This window comes from Ascaphus truei, chromosome 22 (assembly GCF_040206685.1).
Source record: "Ascaphus truei isolate aAscTru1 chromosome 22, aAscTru1.hap1, whole genome shotgun sequence".
Taxonomy (NCBI): domain Eukaryota; kingdom Metazoa; phylum Chordata; class Amphibia; order Anura; family Ascaphidae; genus Ascaphus; species Ascaphus truei.
Window position 1 is genome coordinate 5772129 of NC_134504.1, and position 7217 is coordinate 5779345.

A 7217-nucleotide genomic window follows, 5' to 3' on the forward strand; every position below is an offset into this window, starting at 1 on the left:
GGCAGTCTCTCACCCCCCCCCCCCCTCTTGTCCCTAGCAGTGTGTCTCTCTCTCCCCCCCCTCTTGTCTCTTGCAGTGTGTGTGTGTCCCTCTTCTCTCTTGCAGTGTCCCCCCCCCCCTCTTGTCCCTGGCAGTGTCTCCGTCCCCCCCTCTGGTCCCTGGCAGTGCCCCCCCCCCCCCCTGGTCCCTGGCAGTGTCTCCGCCCCCCCCCCCCCCCTGGTCCCTGGCAGTGTCTCCGCCCCCCCCCCTGGTCTCTGGCAGTGCCCACGTGCATGTCTCCGCGTGCCGCCAGCTTTCTCACTTTCACATGATTATTTTGAGATGAGCCGTCTGACAGCCGTCACTAATCTGGGTGATCAGACAGCCGGGATTTATCACTCGCCTCCTCTTGGGACCTGTCTGTCACTTTCTCTCTCCTCTTCTGTATTCCTTATCTCTGCGCCTCTCTCTCTCTCTGCGCCTCTCTCTCTGCGCCTCTCTCTCTCTGTGCCTCTCTCTCTCTGCGCCTCTCTCTCTCTGCGCCTCTCTCTCTCTGCGCCTCTCTCTCTCTCTGCGCCTCTCTCTCTGCGCCTCTCTCTCTGCGCCTCTCTCTCTGCGCCTCTCTCTCTCTGCGCCTCTCTCTCTCTCTGCGCCTCTCTCTCTGCGCCTCTCTCTCTGCGCCTCTCTCTCTCTGCGCCTCTCTCTCTGCGCCTCTCTCTCTCTCTGCGCCTCTCTCTCTCTCTGCGCCTCTCTCTCTCTGCGCCTCTCTCTCTCTGCGCCTCTCTCTCTCTGCGCCTCTCTCTCTCTGCGCCTCTCTCTCTCTGCGCCTCTCTCTCTCTGCGCCTCTCTCTCTCTCTCTGCGTCTCTCTCTCTCTCTCTGCGCCTCTCTCTCTGCGCCTCTCTCTCTCTCTGCGCCTCTCTCTCTCTGCGCCTCTCTCTCTCTCTGCGCCTCTCTCTCTGCGCCTCTCTCTCTCTCTGCGCCTCTCTCTCTCTCTCTGCGCCTCTCTCTCTGCGCCTCTCTCTCTGCGCCTCTCTCTCTGCGCCTCTCTCTCTCTCTGCGCCTCTCTCTCTCTCTGCGCCTCTCTCTCTCTCTGCGCCTCTCTCTCTGCGCCTCTCTCTCTGCGCCTCTCTCTCTGCGCCTCTCTCTCTCTGCGCCTCTCTCTCTCTGCGCCTCTCTCTCTCTGCGCCTCTCTCTCTCTGCGCCTCTCTCTCTCTCTGCGCCTCTCTCTCTCTCTGCGCCTCTCTCTCTGCGCCTCTCTCTCTCTCTGCGCCTCTCTCTCTCTCTGCGCCTTTCTCTCTGCGCCTCTCTCTCTCTCTGCGCCTCTCTCTCTCTCTGCGCCTCTCTCTCTCTCTGCGCCTCTCTCTCTCTCTGCGCCTCTCTCTCTCTCTGCGCCTCTCTCTCTCTCTGCGCCTCTCTCTCTCTGCGCCTCTCTCTCCTCTCTCCTCTCCTCTTTTCCACCTCGAGCGCTCGCTCTTGGCCTCTCGCGCTCTGCCTCTCTCCCTCTGCCTTTCTCTCTCTCTTTTTGCCTCGCGCGTTCTTGCTCTCTTTGCCTGGCGCACTCTCTTTTTGCTGTTTTCACGCGCGCTCTCTCTTTTTGACTCTCGCGTGCTCTCTCTTTTTGACTCTCATGCGCCCTCTCTTTGCCTCTCGTGGTCTCTCTTTGCCACTCATGCTCTCTCTTTGCCTCTCCTGCACGCTCTCTCTTTGCCTCTCGTACTCTCTCTCTCTTTGCCTCTCGTGCGCTCTCTCTTTGCCTCTCGTGCGCTCTCGCTCTCTCCCCCTTTGCTTCTCATGCGTGCTCTCCCTATTTGCCTCTCGTGCGTGCTCTCCCTATTTGCCTCTCGCGCGCGCTCTCTTTGCCTCTCGCGCGGTCTCTTTGTCTCTCGCGCGCGGTCTCCCTTTTTGCCTCTCGCGCTTGCACGCACTCTCTATCTCTGTCTCGCGCGCTCGCTCTATCTCTGCCTCGCGCGCTCGTTCTCTCTGCCTCGCTCGCTCTCTCTGCCTCGCGCGCTCGCTCTATCTCTGCCTCGCGCGCTCGCTCTCTCTGCCTCGCGCGCTCGCTCTCTCTGCCTCGCGCGCTCGCTCTCTCTGCCTCGAGCGCTCGCTCTATCGCTGCCTCGCACGCTCGCTCTATCGCTGCCTCGCGCTCGCTCTCTCTCTGCCTCGCGCTCGCTCTCTCTCTGCCTCGCGCTCGCTCTCTCTCTGCCTCGCGCTCGCTCTCTCTCTGCCTCGCGCTCGCTCTCTCTGCCTTGCGCTCGCTCTCTCTCTGCCTCTCGCGCTCGCGCGCTCTCTGCCTCTCGCGCTCGCGCGCTCTCTGCCTCTCGCGCTCGCGCGCTCTCTGCCTCTCGCGCTCGCGCGCTCTCTGCCTCTCGCGCTCTCTGCCTCTCACGCTCGCGCGCTCTCACTCTCTATGCATCGTTCGCTCCTGCTCTGCTTCTCTCTCCTATGACAGTTATATCCTGACCACCTCTCTGTTCACCATCTCCTCCCTGCGATGCCCCCAGCTCTCCTCCCATTGCTACTCCTGGTACATGCTACCCCCCCGCCCCCCCCACCTTCCCTTACCCTCCCTTCTCCTGCCCAGGTCGGCCCCGCGGGCTCCCAGTTCGGACTCCTCGCCTGCCTCTTCGTAGAGCTGTTCCAGAGCTGGCAGATCTTGGCCAAACCGTGAAGGCCTTCTTCAAGCTCCTGGGTATCGTGCTCTTCCTTTTCCTCTTCGGCCTCTCCCTTGGATTGATAACATCGCCCACATCTTCGGCTTCATCAGCGGGTTGCTCCTCTCTTTCACCTTCCTGCCCTACATCACCTTCGGGGCGGCCGACAAGTTCCGGAAGCGGGCCATGATCATCGTCACCCTACTGGTCTTCGTGGGTCTCTTCGCCTCCCTGGTCATCTGGCTCTACGTCCATCCCATTAACTGGCCCTGGATCGAGAACCTCACCTGTCTCCCCTTCACCAACAAGTTTTGCGAAAAGTATGACATAGATCAGATGCTTCATTGAGCTTCTCCTCCCCCCTCACACTGCCGCTGGGAGGAAGGAGGGGAGGGAGTGGTCCTTCAACGGCACGGGAGTCTACAAGAAGATGGAGTTGTGTGGATGGGACACGGGTGCATCTCTTAAGTCCGCCTACCCCTTGGGTGCCAGGTGTTGGCCGGCCTTAACTGAAATGGGCAAGGGAGTGGGGTGTTTTGGTGAGGACTCTACTCTCTGCCGGACAGCCCGAAGGGTTCGAGAACTTGGGAGCCAATGTAGGTCTCGACCGAAAGCTGAGAAGTCTCGATCTTCATCCAAAAGTGTCCCCTCCAAACATGGCCGCTCACGGGACCCTACCATCGATAACGGCCAATGGCTGCAAAAGTGTGTCTTCCCCGGACAGACCTTCACCCGACACATGGGGGTCAGTTTGTCGCCCGTGAGCTGCTGTCCTCCTTTCGGCGCCCGGGGTGATTAACCCCTGGCAGGCCGGGGGGCGGAGGGGGCCTTCTTTACAGCGCTACAGCTTTATGTCAATCCCGGTGCCTTTCCACTCCGACCCCTGAAGCTCGGACACTGGGTGGTGCTTGAGACACTGGTGCGGGTGGTGGGAGAGGAGTGTGTGCGTTTGCCGGGGTAACTCACCGCCGTCCTGGCGTCTCGGCCTTTTGTGGTGGGCTCTGCGTCTGTCTCGTCGGAGGGGAAGCGCAGACGCGCTCCACATTCTACCCCGACTGTTTACAAACTAATCTCTGGGAAGCTGAGACACTCGAATAAAACCAGCAGGCTGTGAGCCAGGTCAGGGACACATACCTCTATATACACACACACCGCTCACTGCCTAATACACAGGGACACACACTGCTCACTGCCAATACACAGGGACACATACCGCTCACCACCTAATACACAGGGACACATACTGCTCACTGCCTAATACACAGGGACACATACTGCTTACTGCCTAATACACAGGGACACACACCTCTCATCACACAGAAATCAGGGATGCATACCTCTCACCTCCTCCTAATACACAGACATCAGGGACACATACCTCCTCCTAATACGCAGACATCAGGGACACATACCTCCTCCTAATACGCAGACATCAGGGACACATACCTCCTCCTAATACGCAGACATCAGGGACACATACCTCCTCCTAATACGCAGACATCAGGGACACATACCTCCTCCTAATACGCAGACATCAGGGACACATACCTCCTCCTAATACGCAGACATCAGGGACACATACCTCCTCCTAATACACAGACATCAGGGACACATACCTCCTCCTAATACACAGACATCAGGGACACATACCTCCTCCTAATACACAGACATCAGGGACACATACCTCCTCCTAATACGCAGACATCAGGGACACATACCTCCTCCTAATACGCAGACATCAGGGGACACATACCTCCTCCTAATACGCAGACATCAGGGACACATACCTCCTCCTAATATGCAGACATCAGGGACACATACCTCCTCCTAATACGCAGACATCAGGGACACATACCTCCTCCTAATACGCAGACATCAGGGACACATACCTCCTCCTAAGACGCAGACATCAGGGACACATACTCCTCCTAATACACAGACATCAGGGACACGTACCTCCTCCTAATACACAGACATCAGGGACATGTACCTCTCAATGAATGGACAATATGGGTAAAGGGACCCAAATGCAGACCAGTGACCTTACAATTAACACCCCGGCAAGGGGTAACCTGATCTGTAACCGCCCCTCCCCTGCCGAGGGGGCTGCATCGCAGTCACTGCGTGTGATAGGTATATGCAGGCGCTTCTTGCAGCGTAAGGGGTGTCACTTTTTGTACGAGCGGCGTCTCCGATTTCCGGAGACGCCGAGATTTCACGAGCGAGATTTCTATGCGACCGAGAGACCGTTGTGACGCATTTTTTTTTTTTTGCTAGATGTTTGTATTTAATTTATTGAACGCCAGATTGGAGACATCGCGCTTCCCTCACCGGCGGCCGCCCGCGCGCAGGGTTTATTATTATTTCGTGTTTATTTAACACCGGATTGAAGCAGGGGGGGGGTCTCCGGGGGGGGGGGCACCCCCGTTCATTTCCGCTCCTGGGACCCCCTGCTTCCGGAGATACAGACCTCCGTAGTAGGCGCCGGTCTCCGCTCGGCTAGCAGGTTCAGGTAATGGCGTCTTTTCAAAGCTGTCGGGTCCTGCCGGCCAATAGGAAGCCGTGACGTCATCGGGGTTCGGCTTCTTATTGGTCAGCGTGACGCTGGAGCGTTAAACTTTGCCGCGATACCGGCGCCCCCTTGGAAGGTCTGTATCTCGGGGAGCAGGGGGTCCCCAGAGCTGAAATTAATGGGGTTTCTGCTCCGGTGACCCCCGGCTTCTATCCTATGTTAACAAATAATAAAATAAAAAGTGTAGGGGTTGCTCTATTAACCTCTTCCTGTCTTTTCCTGGGGGGGAGAGAGGGTTAATTTTTTTGTAGGTATGGTGCGTGTGTGTGCGCGCGTCGTGCGCGTGTGTGTGTGTGTGTGTGTGTGCGTGCGCGTGTGTGTGTGTGCGGTGCGCGCTTGTGTGTGTGAATGGTTGTGTGTGCGCGTGTGTGTGTGTGTGTGTGCGCGCGTGTGTGTGCGCGCGTGTGTGTGTGTGTGCGTGCGCGCGTGTGTGTTTTTTGGACGCGTGACCGGGATTTAACCCGGGAAACCGAATTGATTGTTAAATAAAACACTGAACTAACACATTTTTGCTGGTGAATCATTTCAGCGCTCCGGCGTTCAGCGCGCCGGCTGAGAAATCCGCGTAACATTACCTACATTATTTTATCATGAATTATTTTATGAATTATTCATTATATGGCTTTATACTGGGGGGAGGGGGAGGTTACGCTTAAAAATAGAGCAGTTTAAAAGTCAATCCATTTTGTATTTGTTAAATGATCAAAGAAAATGTAGCTGTTAAATCGGCAAAACGTGAAAATGCTGGGTTTTTTTTTTAAATAAATCAGGTCTGTGGTATTGTATAATACTGTCTGGGTTTGGTTTGTTATTTTAACTCCTCATGTCATTTTTATTTTTTATGTTCTGGTCATCTTTTGTTTGCTGCAGCAACGATTGAGAGTCACATCCACTTCCTCTTTTGAAACAGGCTCTCACACACACACCTTGCTGAGCTCTGCCCTTCGGCAACAAAGTATCACAAACCGATCTGTTGCTGAGTTCCAAACAGCAGATTGTCTATTACTCTGGAAGCTGTAACAATAATGTGTCACACGTAGTAATATAATGTTACATATCAGCTGCAGCATTTTAAGGAATGTAGCACAAAGTTCGCAGGCGGCCATTTCTTTAGGCACACAGTCAGGATTTTGACAGATTTTAACAGGAGCACCAAGCGATTGCCAGCGTCGGTAGAATGTAGAATGTAGAATTATACTTTGTCACACGCTTTACAAATAAGAAAAAAAGGGGACTGCCACAGCCCTCTTTCCTTCCCTATTCCATCCCATTCCCTTCCTATCCTCGTTCCTACTGCTTGTTGTCTGTGTGTGTCTGTGTGTGTCTGTGTGTGTCCAGGCTGTTTGTGAACCTAAAGGGGTCCCTGTCATTTTCAGGTCATTTGAAAATTGTACTAGAAACAGAAGAATTTACAATGCATGTGATCTCAGACGCGCTATTAGAGAGGGTTGGGGTTCCTTACAATGCATGTGATCTCAGACGCGCTATTAGAGAGGGTTGGGGTTCCTTACAATGCATGTGATCTCAGACGTGCTATTAGAGAGGGTTGGGGGTTCCTTACAATGCATCCGATCTCAGACGCGCTATTAGAGAGGGTTGGGGTTCCTTACAATGCATCTAATCTCAGACGCGCTATTAGAGAGGGTTGGGGTTCCTTACAATGCATCTGATCTCAGACGCGCTATTAGAGAGGGTTGGGGTTTCTCAGAATTTCATTAGGGTTCCTTCACCAAATATGGCAACATTTCGGTTTCAATCAATCCTTCAGTCAATGTAACTCAGCAGCTACAATGTATCCTGATATTACTACGGTAACATTATCTATTGTTACAGTTTGCAGCTCAAACTGCTGGGAACATTGGCAACAAATTATCACAAACAGGAAAGTGTTGCAAAGCTCTCGCACTGCTGGGGAAGTGGGATAAAGCCTGCTATAGAAATCAAAGGATGCTTTAAAACTCATTAAAAATGGCTTTAAGTTGAATTTAAAAAAATAATACAAAACAAAAAA